Raw genomic sequence first — 16,244 nt, 5'->3', positions numbered from 1 at the left:
ACACTTCTGCTCAGCCTTCTCTCCAGCTTTATTTGCACTTGTCCTCCACCCTACCTTCCCACACCTCCTCCTTTCCACTCACCCTGCTAGAGATGGTGTCTCTCACTACCTCTGCCCACTCCTCTTGTCATCCTGCCACTTACTAAAGAAGCTTAATAATAAGATGTGTGTAAAGCTGGTGGTGAGCATTATGTCCATTGAGACTGCAGCTGTTCTCAGTACTGCTGATAAACAGCTTCCGCGTGACTAGGCAGGACTGAGGAGTGGCACAAGTGGAAAGAACTGGTAATTACTGCCCATTTCAGCCACTCCAGGACTCTGTCTCACCAGACCCCTACCAGGCAGTACAAAGAAGCATGTATGACTTTGAAGACACTCTACTAAAATCATAGCTGAAGGGCAGGAGCCTTCAGCTCTCCCTTTGGGGGACTGAGTTTCCAGACAGTCTTGCACAACAGTTTGCTATGCCTGAGCAGTGGAGCCAATGTGGGGGGTGTAACCTCCCGTAAGGATCAGTCCACATGGGTCATGGAGCCAGAACCTGTCTGTAAATTTCCAGACCTATGGCACCAATTTACACCCTTGTGTTCACATAAAGATTTGAAGATAGCTGATGGTGGAAGAGAAACAAACTCCACTCCCTTGGGAATCATAGAATTGTTAGGGTTGGAAGGCACTTCAAGGATCACCTAGTTCCAACCCCCCTGCCATAGGCAGGGACCCCTCACACTAGATCAGGTTGCTCAGAGCCACACCAAGCCTGGCTTTAAAAACCTCCAGGGATGGGGCTTCTACCACCTCCCTGGGCAACCTGTTCCAGTGTCTCACCACACTATTTCTGGGATGGAGAACAACTCTGTTTCCCCTCCCGGAGACCATTCTCCCAGTACTTGTCTAGGGTTACACACCTCCAGCTCCTGAACTGGTTGACCTATGTCAGTGACTGACCTATGTTACAGGGAAAGAGCTGAAATTATCTCAGGCCACGTGTTGACTTCCCTAGTCCCCTGCCCACAGTCCTTTCTGTTCCCTGCCAAGTGCTGACCTCCTGACCACCATCTTGTCACCCCTTAGCTGACCACTGGTTAGACCCTCCCAGGCATGTGCCTGCATTGCACCATCCAAAATCTGCCAGATTAAAAGGTGTACAGCCTGGTGCTGCTGACTTGAGTTATGCAACATTTAAGTGGAGTGACTAAACCTTTTCTTTTTTTCCTTTTTTCTTTTTCTTTCTTTTTTATTCCTTCCTCCCTTCCTCCCTTCCTCCCTTCCTCCCTTCCTTCCTTCCTTCTTTCCTTTCTCTCTTCCTTTCTTCCTTCCTTTCTCCCTTTCTTTCTTTCTCTTTCTTTCTTCCTTCCTTCCTTCCTTCTTTCCTTTCTCTCTTCCTTTCTTCCTTCCTTTCTCCCTTTCTTTCTTTCTCTTTCTTTCTTTCTCTTTCCCTTCCTTCCTTCCTTCTTTCCTTTCTCTCTTCCTTTCTTCCTTCCTTTCTCCCTTTCTTTCTTTCTCTTTCTTTCTTTCTTTCTTTCTTTCTTTCTTTCTTTCTTTTCTTTCTTTCTTTCTTTCTTTCTTTCTTTCTTTCTTTCTTTCTTTCTTTCTCTTTTCTTTCTTTCTTTCTTTCTTTCTTTCTTTCTTTCTTTCTTTCTTTCTTTCTTTCTTTCTTTCTTTCTTTCTTTCTTTCTTTCTTTCTTTCTTTCTTTCTTTCTTTCTTTCTTTCTTTCTTTCTTTCTTTCTTTCCTAGATTAAGGAATCTAGGAAGGCTTTCCTTCTTTCCTTCTTTCCTTCTTTCCTTCTTTCCTTCTTTCCTTCTTTCCTTCTTTCCTTCTTTCCTTCTTTCCTTCTTTCCTTCTTTCCTTCTTTCCTTCTTTCCTTCTTTCCTTCTTTCTTTCCATGACCAACATCAACCACAGCCTCAGGTCTCTGAGTTGTGGTCGAACTGTCATCCTTAACAATATGGTTTGGAAGGATTTGAAACCAGGTTGCAGGTGTTTATTCAATGTGTGAAACCTACATGAAAATAATCACTCTGAACTCAAATATTCAGTGGAAGTGTGAAAAAAAGGTCTAGGGCTGCACACACAGGGTAAAGCAAGGGCATCCACTTGAGAGCAGGACTGTGCAAGGAATATTTGCTTTGCTTCTGAGTGTTTGTTACAGTTAATCACACAGGATCAGCTAAGCCATGCCACAGTGACTGGAGGACAAGAAGTGGCAAACAAGGTCTGAAGAACAGTTTTGTCATTTCACTCAAAATGTTCCAGCTCAGGCAGCTTTGTGTGTAAACCAAATGGTGGGAGATGTGAGTACTATGATTTGAATCAGTCATTTCCTTGGATTAGATGTGTAGGTAAAAATTGTACCTAAGAAAAGAAATGTCAGCTCTTTAACCTTTATTCGTGATGCATAGGTAAGTTTCATTTCATCCTTCTCCTCTAGCCCTTTGAGATGTCTCTCCAGATTAAAGTCCCACTGTTAGAAATTGTTAGGGTGACTTTCACAAGGATGCCTGTTTGACTTTTAACAGTATTTCAGAACCAAAGGTCTGGTCTAATCAGCTGTGCTAAGAAGCTGTCTTCCCTTAGACCAGATCTTACAAAGCTAACAGCTTTGTTTGTGGTTTGGTTTTTTTCTCATCTGTTTGATTCTTTTTCTCTCTTTCTCTTCCTCCCTTTCCCTTTCCCTTTCCCTTTCCCTTTCCCTTTCCCTTTCCCTTTCCCTTTCCCTTTCCCTTTCCCTTTCCCTTTCCCTTTCCCTTTCCCTTTCCCTTTCCCTTTCCCTTTCCCTTCCCCTTCCCCTTCCCCTTCCCCTTCCCCTTCCCCTTCCCCTTTCCCTCTCCTTTTCCCTTTTTCTTCTTTCTCTTTTTCTTTCTTTTTCTTTCTCCTTTTTTTCTTTTATCTTTTTCCTTTTTCTCTCTTTCTTTTTCTTTCTCCTTTTCCCTTTTTTCTTTTTTTTTCTTTTTCCTTTTCTTTTTTCTTTTTTCCTCTCTTTTTTGATCTTTCTTTTTTTTTTCCTCTTTGTCTTTCTCCTTTTATTTTTTTTAATATTTTCCCTTTTCTTTTTCTATTTCTTTTTTTTCCCCTTTTTCTCTTTGTCTTTCTCCTTTTATTTCCTTTTTTTTTTTAATTTCTTTTTCTTTATTTCTTTTTCTTTCTCTTTTTCTTTTTCTTTCCTTTTTCTTGCTCAGATGAGTTCAAAACATGTCACAGTCACGATTTATAAAGGAACAGTAAGGGGTGAGTTTATGATTTTGTAGAGTTTGGAGGGTATAGTGCAGAGCCAAAGCATTGGTAACTGGAAGCTTGCTCAGGGCAACAAACTCTGAGTTAGGATCTGGAGCCCTGCTTTATTTAGGAGTGCCAGTACCCAAAGGCATTACCCACATTCTAGACTGCATGGTATACAAAGTCCTGAGTGATTGTAGACTAATTACAAGACAGCATGTAGGATCCAGTTGCTCCACCAGTGCAGGCAGATGAGTGAACCTTTTAAGAGGTAAGGTTAGTGTAGCTCAGTAATTAAAAACTGCTAATTTTTAGTCATTGTTTGTCCTTCCATTCAGGGAGTCTTAGCTTTCTGATCTCATCTATTAATCCACTTCCACCACCCAGAAGGGGTACCACAGAGTTAAAGTTTAAATGGCCAATATTGGTTAATTGTTAGTGGTGCTATGTTTGGTCAGAAAGGGTGATGTGGGTAGCCGGTTCTCAAAGCGATGTTTTACCCCAATGCGAGCGTGACTTTGTGTTACATAGCACTGATCATTTTGAAAGTGAGCAGTGGATAAAAGAGACAGGTACTTAGAAGAGTCTTGGCTGAGAGGTAAAATAGTTCTGTTCAGAAATAGTTCTGTTCTACCTTAAACCAGGACATGGTGAAAACACCCTTTGCTTTTCTCTCTTTGGCCATCTGAGGCAATGACAATTCCCAGTCTCCACTGCAACAGCTCAGCTCTCTTCAGAGTCAGGCCTGTAGCCTCTGGCCCACTGTCACTGGTTGCAGTGACGTTATTTTTTCAGCAGCCTTGGCAGATCTGCTGTCCAACTTCTCTCCAGTCTGCCAGTCCACTGCTCACAGAAGACCAATTTCTGGCCTTCCCTAAGGTCTGAGCGTGCAAACACAGCACCTGGAGGAAGTTACACAACTTATGTGTTTAAAGTAACTAGCAGATAAATGATAAAATTGTCAAAAGATGTCATGCAGGGGAGGTTGGACTAGATGACCTTTGGAGGTCCCTTCCAACCCAACCCATTCTTTGATCCTGTGCATCTACGCAACTACAATGTCTTACGCGTGCAGAAATGCTGTATCTGCAGCTCACGCTTCTGAAGACATACCTCATTGCCAGACTCCATGCATTAAAAGAGTGGATTTAGGGGAGCCTTTTGAACCTGAGAGGGAATGAAAATGGAGTGTTTGTGACTCAGCCAAGAGCCAGTTAGGAAAGCAGGATGGTCACCCTCACGGAACAATTAAGTCAATTTGAAAACTTTTAGTTTATCATTGCAAGCAGAGGCAGCCTGACAGAGACACTTCCAATTTCAAATGGTTGTAAAGGTAAAGTGCTATGGTATATAGCTGTACTGAACTTCCAGAGAAATCCACAGTGCTCCACACAATAAACACAGAGTCACAGAAACATTCAGGTTGTAAAAGACCCTCAGGACCACCAAGTCCAACCAAGAACCCTACTCTCCAAGGTTAACCCCTAAACCATATCCCCCAAGCACTACAGCCAAATGACTTCTAAACACATCCAGGGCTGGTGACTCAACCACCTCCTTGGGCAGCCCATTCCAATGCCTGACCACTCTTTCTGTGAAAAAAAATTTCCTAATGTCTAGTCTAAACCTACCCAGTTGTAGTTGGATCTATTTAAGCCTCTCTCCTTACAAAATACCATCCTGAACTACACTGGCATCCCCCCCTTTCTTTTGGTATATGTGGTGGTAAGCAATACAGTCACTGGGACTTTTCAGTGAAGGACTTACTCTTCCCTAGCCCATTAGCCTTCAAGTGACCTCATTTCTCAATGAGAAATTCCCTCCAGAATGAGGCAAAAGGAGAGAGATGACTTCATGGTGTCATAGAAAAACCTGGATCCTCAGATCGCTTGAGGAGGGGAAAGTGACTGGCATCTGGTGTTCCCCAAGGTATGAGCTTTGCCTTTGAGGACAGAATCCAGCATTCTGAGTGAGAATTCATCAGAAGTGTCACATTAATCACATTTTCCCTAATGCAAATGTTCTTGCTGCCTACAAGACAGAATACTTTGTTCAGACAGGAACAGAGACTTAAGAGATATTGCCATTTCCTATTGCTCTTCACATTTATTTGCTTTGGAGAACCAGATTCTGCAAACCATTGTTTGCTGAAACAATCTGGAGTTAATGACTGCACATGTTGTAATGTCTGCTGCACTTGAAACTCACCCCTCGCTCTCCTGAAGATTAAAGGCAACCCCAACTCTGCAATTTTGTGAAGACAATCTGGTCTGGGTTCCCCTCAACCTAGTTTTGTCAGGAAGAGAAACTGCAGTGACCACTTTGCACTGGGCACTGCTCCATATTTTGACTCATCCCAGAGAAGAGGGGAGACTAATGAGATCACAGGCAAAACCACTTGGACTGCCTTCCCAGAGAACTTGGCACAAAGTGTAAAGACAAAAACCTGTAAAGCTGCATCCAGCTGGAAATCCACACTCTATGTGAGCTGACAAACACATCCCTGATTTACTGAGAATCACTGACTCACCCAGGCCTATTAGCTTCACCTTGCTACCTTGCACCTTGGCAAGAAGTACTAACTCTTCCTTTCATGAGAGTCAGAATGAAAGCAGAGGGAGCTGAGCATGTAACAAGCCTAGAGGTGACAACACAGCAAAGTATTCCTGCAACTGTGCTGCTGAGCACAACCAGTTGCCCAGACCTCTCCTGGGGTGGTCCTGGTGAGACAGCGGTGCTGTCAGTTGCACATTCAGTGAGACAGGGGAAGCTCCAATCTTTAACATCCTGCTGCAGCACAGGACCACAGTATTCTTTCCTATACAGGCCACCACTGCCTTCCCTCAATACAGCCTCTTCCAAGCAGAGGTAGACACCCTGAAAGTTCTTCAAATTCCTGATGCTGAGGATGAACAAAACCAAACAAATCTCTCGGAGAAAGGTTTCATTTGGGGGAGAAAACACTGCTGGCAATTTCTGGACTCTTTTGGGTGCTTTCTTGAAGTGTTTTGTGATGCTTTGTTGTCTTTCACAATATTTCTGAAGAATATCAAATTTATTAGATTTATTTTCAGTCTTCCATAAAGTTCTCCCATTATTCTCTCTCTCCATCCCCGAGCCATCCAGCTCCACTTACTATAAAATCTTATTAGGCCATTAGCAGAGAATGTTTTAGTGCATTATAAGGAAACAATCACCAGAGAATGTAATACAATTTCTGTACATGGTGGTTCTCTGTTTACTGTCACAGAATTGGTTAACTGGGGATGTATTTGTGACAGCAACAGCCCCAGGAGATCAAGTAGGAAGGACTCTGAACCAGAGAGGATACAGATAAAGGTTTGCACTGCAGCTAAAATGATCAGTGAATCTGCCAAAAGGGATGGTCCTGTCTCTTTTGTCCTTGGCTTTGTTCTCACTTTATTCAGTGAGACAGCAGCCAGCATGTGAGTGTGTGCAGACTGCTGAGCCAGCAGAAAGCTGTTACTGCAACTGAAAATGAAAAGCTTTCCCCCAGACCAGTCAAATGAATCCAGTCACTTCATAGCTCTGTGGTTGCTAGAACCAGCTTAGGTGAAAGGGAAGATGAAGGGATGGGAAGAAACTTGTTCACTGGAAGGGTTATCACACACTGGAATAGGCTTCCCAGGGAGGCAGCTGAATCACCATCTCTGGGTGTGTTTAAAAGACACAGAGTCTGAGTGGTGCTGAGGGGCCCACTTTGGCACCAGACTTGGCAAAGTTAGATAGTGGTTGGATCGATGATCTTAAAGGTCTTTTTCAACAGAAACAATTCTATGATTCTATTTGTTGTGAAGCCATCCTGCTTTTAGCCTGGAGAAGAGGAGGCTCAGGGGAGACCTCATTGCCCTCTACAACTACCTGAAAGGTGGTTGTAACCAGGAAGGGGTTGGTCTCTTCTCCCAGGCAACCAGCACCAGAACAAGGGGACACAGTCTCAAGCTGTGCCAGGGGAAGTTTAGGCTCGAGGTGAGGAGAAAGCTCTTCACCGAGAAAGTCGTTCGTCATTGGAATGTGCTGCCCGGGGAGGTGGTGGAGTCACCATCCCTCGAGGTCTTCAAGAGGAGATTGGACCTGATCTACTCTTGCTGCTTGCTCTGTGCACAGTTCAAGGGACACACTCCACTGAGGCCTAGCTACATCTGCTTGGGACTAGGCATGGTTCATCTGCCTGTGCTGTCCGGGAGCTGCAATAAGGCTGATGCCTGTGGGAGTCTGGATCTGAGGGCTGGTGGCTCTAGGACTAGCAGATGACAGCTGAGTGAGGAAGGACATGAGGTCAATAATGTTTTCTGAACGTCAACTTTTGGTAAGTGTTCTTGTACTTCTCTGTGTCTGGATTTCTCTGATGCTCTTGAACACCCAGAGGGCTGCCTCCAGGACTGACACCTCTCCTGAAGTGCTGAGCTGCTCAGGAAATGGTCACACATTATATAAATAGTTACATAGATATATGTCTGTAGTTACACATGGCTCGGTGTTACAGATACAAATATTTGTGTAACACACAAAACTCCCTGCAGGCAGAGTCTTCATTCACACAGATGTTCAGAAACCTTTACCTCCTATCCCATACAGCTACAGGCTAGCTGATATTTCTCCTCTCCAAAATCCTAAATCTTTGAGCACAGAATCATAGAGCTGTAGGGGTTTGAAAGGACCTCTGGAGGTCACCTAGTCCATAACACAGGTATGCCTAGATCAGGTTGCACAGAAAAATGTTCAAGTGGGTTTTGAAAGTCTCCAGAGAAAAAGACTCTACAGCCTCTCTGGGCAGCCTGCTCCAGTGCTCTGTCACCCTCAAAGGAAAGTAGTTTTTCCTTATATTCAAGTGAAACCCCCTGTGTTCTACTTTGTACCCCCTGCCCCTTGTCCTAACATTGAGAGCCACTGAAAAGAGCCCAGCCCCATCTTCAATTCCTCCACCCTTTAGAAATTTGTATGCATTGGTAAGATCCCCTCTCACTCTTCTCTTTTCCATGCTAACGAGCCCCAGGTCTCAGCTTCTCCTCACAAGAGAAATACTCCATTCCCCTAATCATCTTTGTGGCCCTCCATTGGATTCTCTCTGGCAGTTCCCTCTTTTGCTGAGGAGCCCAGAACTACACACAATACTCCAGGTGCAGCAGTGTAGAATGGGAGGAGAACCTCCCTCAACCTGCTGGCCACACTCTTCTTAATGCATCCCAGAATACCTTTGGCCTTTTTGGCCATGAGGGCATATTGCTGGCTAGTGGTGAACTTGTCCAACAGCACTGCCAGGTCCTTCTCTGCAGAGCTGCTTTCCAAGCAAGGTAACATGATCTTGCTTTCCCTCCTTCTGTGTAACCAGGTCTCTCTCAACTACATGAGGAGTTTAAAACTTGTCTCTAACCCACAGGTGACAGCGACACGATGTGCAGAATGACTGAGAACCTGAACTCTGGCAGCAGTCAGCAGGATCTGTAGGAGCTAAGTACTCTCCAGGCAGCTCATGATAGTCAGCACATCTCCAGTGAGACACTCTGAAAAGCTTATCTTAACTGCTCGGCTCTGTCGGAGCTCCCAAGCAGGATGCCCAGCGCATCGGTGAACAAACATTACCATCTAATGGCTGCACGTGCTAATTGCAGCCGTAATTCCTGCTTTAACGAGCTTCCCTCTGTCAGCGCCGAGACGCTGAAGAAGCTGTGTGCTTGGAAAACAAGTAAGCAGGGCAAGATGATAAAAGCAACCTTTATGATTTTGCAGTCTCCATCAGCCACCTCTGGCAGGCTAATGTGAGCAGAAGAAATCCTGCTGGAGTATTTCTGGGTTACTTGGCATGGTTGCTGCACTGCTGGCTGCATATGCTGCAGGCACATGAATAGTAACAGCCACAAATTACAAGGCAATGCATTAATAACAGTGAAAGCCTTTTGAGAGGTTAATGGTGAAACATGGTTCCAGCCTCTCTTATTTCCTGACAGCAGGATAAAAATCTCCAACCCCTGTCTTGGGCAATGCCAAGGGCTGCAAACCAGTCCTTGCTTTGTAGAAATGGTCTTGGTTTCTGTCCTAACAGCCTGTGTTCTAATTCTGTTCAGTGATTTTACTTTTCAGCTCAGTCTCTTCCACCCAGCTGCACTTCCTGCAGCTGATGGAATATTTTCTCAGACAGTCTCTGCTTCTAGGAGTGATAATGCTGAACGTTTACACTCAGTACCAAGGATTGGAGTGCAGACCAAGGTCACTGCTAACTCTTGTATGCCACCTCGGGAGTGCAGAAAGTAAAAGGCCACACCTGCAGGGAAGAGTGGACAGGGCAGGTGACCCTCAACTGACCAACAAGTTATTCCATTCTGTACATTTAATATTCAGCATAAAGCTGAGGGATCACAGGTCAAGCTCTCTCCTTCAGTGGCTGGCATTTGAGGAGGACTCTCTCCATGCTGCTCTGTCTGCTCTCTGATCCTAAGCCATGTGATCCTAAATCCAGTTTTTTAATCCAGCTCCTGATTCCAGTTCCCATCTGCTGCTGAGTCCAGCCTGGGACTTCTGCCACAGCATCAACAGTGACAGTGATGTAATTGCCATCAGGGGGGGTGGGTTCAATATTGATTTTGTACATATTTGAAAATATCTCATTTTCTTGTTATTATTTTCATTACTTTTAGCTTTCCAGGCTGTAAGTCTCTCCCTCTTACTCCCTTTCTCTTCCACATAAAGAGCATCCACCTGCTGAGTGGACGGCCAAGTCTAATCCTTGACATCTAAGAATACCACAAAAATGTGGAAGGGCCTCTCTTTAAATGTCTCATATCTTTATGTCATCCTCTGTCTTACTGCCTCTCTGGTGGCCAGGATGCATGGAAATATGTACACACTCTGGATGGGAAGAACACCAGTGGCTCAGCTCAATGGATTTCAAGCAGTGAAGGATGCCTTGACTGTGCATGTAGAGTAATTTTGTGAGAAACCTGTGGCCCCCATGCCACTTCCTTTTGTTGTGTGCGCTGAAATATTTTCAGCAGAACAAGCTGCTGAGAGAATGCAGCTGCTCTTAATGCTTCTTTTAAGATGAGCTGCTCTTGGCAGCAAGAGGAATGCTGCAGAATCACTGTTGCATGTCCTTCTCAAATGCTGGGCCCCAAATATACATTCAGCCCACAAAATTAATGTGTTTCCCATGTATATACTGGCACAGCCTGGGCAATCCCTAGTTGCTGAGAATGTTACCAAGCCGTCTCAGGAAGTGTTTGGAGTGAAAGGTGCAAAAACATCAGCCAGCAGGACCCAGCATGGGTTGAATGCATGGTTCTAGCTAAAAGAGGTGAGAAAGACAGGTATAGAACTTATTTTCCACTAAAACTATCAAGCAGATGTGAAAAAGCAGCATAAATCCCTCTGATTTCCCATGTAAATACTGCCAGGGATCCTTCCAAACTCATACAGTGAATCAAACCACTACAATTTCACCAGTCCTACTCCATTTTGTTGCAGGCATCAGCTTTGTCAATGGGCATGCATGGAAGGAGCAGAGACAGTTCAGCCTGATGACTCTGAGGAACCTTGGACTAGGAAAGAAAAGCCTGGAAGTCTGTATCCAGAAGCTTGCTGCCTGCTTGAGGTCTTTGCCAGAGAAAGAGGTGAAACATTGACCTGCATGTGGTCACAACATGGACTCATTCTCTTTATTTCCAGGCCTGCTTTTTCCACTGGAAGTTGTAATTTCTGCAGTAGGTTCAATGGGAGGTTTACAGAGCTGATGCCTTCACAATTCATTTTGCATTGGGCTGGAACATCATGCCTGACTCATTGCTTTCATGCTAATCCTTTTATGGGAGAAAGCAACAGATGAGAGACTCCTAAATTGTGCTGATTATGCACTTTTCTATAGGATGGAATCTTTCCCTCACTCATTATAAAGGTGCCTGAAGAATGATCTCCCAGTTAGACTCCTGCATCTTGCTTCCTGCAGGCTCAGCTATTTGTGTAATCCCATGCAAACCAAGAGCAGACTGGATGGGAGCTCAGTGTAACAAAGGATCACAGCCTACAGCAGAAGTTAATGACTCAACCTTCTCTGTTTGTAGGCACAGATCTCTCTGTCCCACTCCCTTCTTCCATCAACAACATGATTGCTGATGTGCTTTTTGGACATTGCTTCTCTAGAGAGGCTGCCATGTGGCAGAGGTGGTTCAGAGATTCCCAGGACATGGGTAGAATGCCATGGCACCTCCAGGTGAGCAAGCACTGACCTGCTCCCTCTAACTGTATCAAAGCCTGACAGCACTCCTCAGTGAGCCATGGCATGAAATGGTCATCCTTTGCCAAAGAAGAGAAGAGCTTTTAAATAAACACTGAACTCTGATAAAGGCAACACTCACTTCATGAATTTCTTCAGTAGGAAGGTGGTGAGACTCTGGTATAGGCTGCCCAGGGAGGCTGTGGATGCCTCCTCCTTGGGGGTGTTCGAGGCCAAGCTGGATGAGGCCTTGAGCAGCCGAGTCTAGCTGAGAAGTGCCCCTGTCCATGGCAGGGAGGTTGGAGTAGATGATCACTAAGGTCCCTTCCAACCTAAGCCATGCTATGATTCTCTGATTCTATCCCCTTCTTTTTGAGTAATGATCCTTCTGCAACCATTCCTGGCTTGCTTCATCTACACACCCCCTGAATCTCCTATCATAGCTCTCTGAAGAGAGACGGATCTGACTTTACTTTGATAATGTTCAGTATCAAGTTCACCCTGAGGCTACAATCAGGTTTTTTCCTCTTAGCTTGTGTCTCAAAGGGTTTTGTAATAGCCCTGATTTCCTCCAGAGAAAAAAGGACAAGCTAACATGGTTGTGGCTTTGAAAACTAGAGCTAATTGTTGACTTAAGACTTAGAAGTGAGCAGGGCATTTGGGAAAGACTTCACTTAGAAAACAAGAAAGATTGTATTCAGGGGCATTTAAATCCTGCATGTGTGAAATTACTAGTGGAGAGCAGACAACCTGGAAAGTTAACTGCATGCTAATGTCATCCTTCACACACTTCTCACCATTTAAAGTGCTCATCCATTTCCTAGGGTCAGAGAAGTCATACACCTGGATTACAGCAATGGTTAGGCACAGTTCAGCTATGAACATTCAGGCTTTACATGCACTACAAAGCTAAGATACCATGGTGGTCCTTGTGCCTGTCTTTCCAGGGGCAGCTCTACCACACTTTCCCATCACTGTTTAGGCACTTAAGCACTGTGTTAATGAGGGCAGCTGGTGGCACTAACACACTTGCAGGATCTATGAATGCTTATTAAGGAGGCGATCAGGAACCACCAGAAAAGCTGGGTGCTGGCAGGAGCCACAGAATTCCATTGATGCATAGCTGGCTCAGATGTTAAAGGTAACAAGTAATTGTCTCTTGTGCAGATGCAACATATTTAAAATGCCTGTAATTAAGATGTTTCCAGCTGTGCTCCTACTTCCTTCTCCTCCTTTTACCTCATGAGAGGAGCTCATGTTGAGCTACTTCTTTGACATCAATCTCAAAAGCAAAGTACTTGGAGAAGGTCCTGAGGATGTTCCTTAGCAGTTACCACAGAGAGAGGAATATTCCACCCTAGACTGAAAGAGGGCTTATGGTACAATGTTTTCCTCAATCAGTAAGATTATTTTTTTTTAACAGAGCTATATGGCTGCTGTCTTATCAGCTTCATCAGTTCAGTATGGACTCTGTGATGACAAAAAGGTGGAAACATGCTATTAAAACAGTCTTAAATTCTATTGTCTGTCTCATATCTGCAGGCAAAGGATGACCCAGTTTCTACATTCAGGGAGACCAACATGCTGCAAGAGATCACAGGTCTCTTCACAGCAGGCTCAGACACCACCACAGCTCTCCATGATGATATATCTTGATGCACAAGTTGAGAAATGCATGTACCTGCACTTGCACTTGCTTGTGGCAGGCCAATAGGCAAAATGCAGTTGACTCAGCTGCCCTAATCCTGCAGGGTAAGGTGTCTTTGGGATGTTGAGTTTCTGCATAGAGTCAACACATCAACTGCCTTCATGAATCCTCATTATTAGTCCTTTTATTCTGCAGAACAAGTTCAAGAAGAGTTGGATGCTGTTATTGATCCATCCTGCAAAACTGACCAAATGATCCTGCCATGGGCACATGCAGTTCTACATGAGATCTTATGCATCAAAGCAGCATAAGTGCAGTACCATTTATATGCAAGTGCAGCCAGGACACCACACCACAAGCCTTCCATATTGCTAAGGTATGTTAAAGCCACTAAGCTTTGGAGACAATCTTTAGACAAAACAGAGTCAGGCAACAGACCCCTCTCAACCATTTAAACAACACATACTGCACTTTCATTTTGCCTCAGGCTGAAAGGTGAATTTGAACAACTTGTGAGGAGCTCTTCACTGTAAACAGGAAGCTGAACATTCTAGAATATGAATAATCTTGCACTCATTTTCCTTCTGGTTTTGCACAAATGTTAGTTTAACCTTTATCCTATACAGGATTTCAAGAGTTAGATCAGGATTGTAATGACCCTAGGCTTCTTCTAAAGGGGCACAAGATAAACAGAAATCTCACAGAAACTCTGCAGGAACAGTGTCCACGTACACAACACATTTAATCAGCAGAACACTTTAAATCATGCCCAACCTCATGCATATGGCTTTCCCAGTGAGTAAGACTTATGTGGCTTTGGGGGAAGATGCCTTTGAGTAAATCAAGATCGAAGTCAGGGGGCTTGATCACTGTGAAGCCTTCATTTCGGTGGGGTTTCTTTCCAAAGTTTCTGATTGCTGTAATTACTGCATCCTCTGCTGCTCTAAAATCAATCTTTAAGACTGCCTCATAATTGCTAAATAGGCTGTTCTGTAGGAGATAGCACAGTGTGACCCTGTTTCTGACCCTGTAATAATTAGTTGGCACTTGCATTGGGCAATTTCAAGAGAGCAATTGATATCTTGGCAATGCAAGTCATTAGTTTTCAACTCTGTGAAAAAGATCTTTGTGCATTCATTTTGTCTTTCAGTTGGACACCTTAACTTTCTCCAGCACATTTTCTGTCCTGTATGATCAAGTGCAGTGGGAGAGTCTGTGACAGTTTAACCCTGGTCATTTCCTGGAGAAGGATGGAAACTTTGTGAACAGAGAAGCCTTTATGCTGTTTTCTGCAGGCAAAAGCAATACTCCGTATTGCGTACAGTCCTACAGTGACTGTTTCACAGGCCAAGACTTTCTTAACCTCTGATCTCCTGCCACAAGTATCTTTAATTCATTCCCATAATAAGGTCTCTTTAATTCATTCCCATAAAAAAGTCTATGTATCAAATAAAATGGAGGTATTGATTTTGGAGACCTGCTGCAACTTTACTTCCTTGAGGGAAAGAAGCTAAGACTAGTTGGTGCTTGAGAATTCTCAATCAAATGGAATGGCAGCAAGGTAGAATGTCCTGTGGGAATACAAGGGCTGATTAAAGCTCCTTCAGAAGGCAGGGGATGCAAATCTGTTTGCTGATCAAGAACTGGCTCCTGTAAGTTATTAGAACTCTTATACTAATATTGACAGGCTAAGGGAAACTAAGAGGCCAGCAAAGGAAACAGCACATTAGGTTCATCTACAAACAGGTCTCCACAGCAGTTTTTATAAGGCATTCTTTCTGAAGTATTTTTCCTAACTTGCTGGTGTCAGAGCACAAAGATCTTCTTTATGTGTAACTGCAACAAACTAGGGCATGCTTTAAGACTTTTAAAGCTATTGCTGCTACTTCTAATTTGTAAGTAATCCTCCATGTCTTCTAAGATTACAAGCACAGGTTTGAGCCCATGAAACAACAGGATGGCAGTTCTAGTGGTAAGGACATTTAGCATAGGACTTGGGAGACCTCTTTTACCTGTTCTGCCACACTTCTGTGACTTCAGGGAGCTTGCTGAGACACCCACAGCTGTGCTTCCAAATAGTAGGAGGAACACCAGCATCACACTACCGTGCTTTGAAAGGATAAACACCCTCAGACGCACTATGGTGTCCTCCCTATAGAGGACACGTAGGACCTTATGTACACTGAACACCAATATGAAAATATTCCTAACCTACAGGCTGCAGACTTTTCTGACTCTCCCCACATCACGGACTGGTGGAGAATCAGAGACTACAGCAGTCAGAAATCCATTTACTAATTCTGACAGAAAGCAGAAATTCTTGGCCAGAGGTTTGCAAAATACTTCCAAGATTCTCTGCTCAAGGAATAACCTGGCAACGTATTCATGAAGTGTGAGGAGGCGCTAGAAGAGGCATTCTCTCTCCTGCCCTCTACAAACAGTCCATTGTCATCTACTAACACTCCAGACATTGCAGGCTTTTCACTGGTACAGTGTTTTTACCTCTCCTCATCCCTTGCCCGGACCTTATCTACGTCTCGGGTAGGTTGGCAGCAGCCCCAGTAATGAACTCTAGATCTCGACAGATCATTCACAGGATATAGTGAAGGACGCAGACGACTGGCCTGTGTGAGGACGACACCCCCCAGCCCCACCTGCACAAGACCTACGCCATCCTTCACTATACATTGAACGGAGAAAGGAGGCGTGGGGCTGGCGGCCGGGCTGGGGCTCCCGTTAACTACAAAACGTGAGTTGGGCAGACCCCTTGAAGAGTGACTGCTTGACTCCTAAAACCGTATCTAGCAGACATAAATGATCACTTGCAAATAAAACGGCGGGGTTCTTTCTCGAAGCCGCCAGCGACGCCCGCCCGCACCGCGCCCACGCCGCGCGAAGTGACAGCGCGACGCCAGCCCTCCCCTCCTGGCGCTTTCTCGCCCCCGGCGGCGGCCCCCGCTCGCACCACGCTCAACATGGCGGTTCTGCCCGCTCGCCACACTCAAGATGGCAGCTGTCGCGCAGGCAGCGTCTCTCACGAGTCCCACCCCAAATGGCAACCGGGAGCGTTCTTTGTCCCATTTTCTCCGTTCCTTCCACCGTACTCATGGCGTCGGGGGGAAGTGAGGAAGCGGCGGAAGGCTTTGGAGAG

Source organism: Dryobates pubescens, chromosome 13 (genome assembly GCF_014839835.1).
Source record: "Dryobates pubescens isolate bDryPub1 chromosome 13, bDryPub1.pri, whole genome shotgun sequence".
NCBI lineage: Eukaryota > Metazoa > Chordata > Aves > Piciformes > Picidae > Dryobates > Dryobates pubescens.
The sequence above is the reverse complement of the archived record's forward strand: the minus strand, read 5'-3'. Positions refer to the sequence as shown.